Source organism: Penaeus monodon, chromosome 30 (assembly GCF_015228065.2).
Source record: "Penaeus monodon isolate SGIC_2016 chromosome 30, NSTDA_Pmon_1, whole genome shotgun sequence".
Taxonomy (NCBI): domain Eukaryota; kingdom Metazoa; phylum Arthropoda; class Malacostraca; order Decapoda; family Penaeidae; genus Penaeus; species Penaeus monodon.
In genome coordinates this window covers 5,367,133-5,367,690 of record NC_051415.1, presented here as the reverse complement: position 1 = coordinate 5,367,690, position 558 = coordinate 5,367,133, and positions in this window count along the sequence as shown.

Below are 558 nucleotides of genomic sequence, written 5' to 3'. Positions count from 1 at the left end.
CTATCTATTTTTACGTATGTATGAATCTACATAATTTTACCATATTCGCTATCGTTATTAGTTTAAACACTTAATATAATTCATTTAACAGTTTTTGGTAAATTATTTCTCACTCCTACTTAACCTCTTCCCTCCCCCCTTCCCCCCTCTGCTCACCCCTTTTATTAGGTCAAACCTCAGTCGATTAATCCTTTTGTACCTGACCTTGAATGCGTGTGGCCCTGATTCGTCCCTTCCCCTGCTTATTTCCCTTTTCATTTCTATTTTATGCTCTTTAAACACAGTGCATGATATGAAAAGGCTTTTTGGTATTAATGCGATAGTGGTTTTGTATAGTGTTGTGCTTTACTGTGTACGTAAGAATAGGAAACATGTAAGTTTACGAATGCGTGTTTTTGGTCGTCGTTTTCTCGTGTGATAGTTTTCCTCCCCCACGGTAGATGGCGTTGTGTTGAAAGACGAGAATTAACCATATTGACCAAACATACAAATTACCCCATCTTGGAAAATTGAAGTCTTCAGTTTTCGTGACGATTTATACGATTTAACTTGATCGTT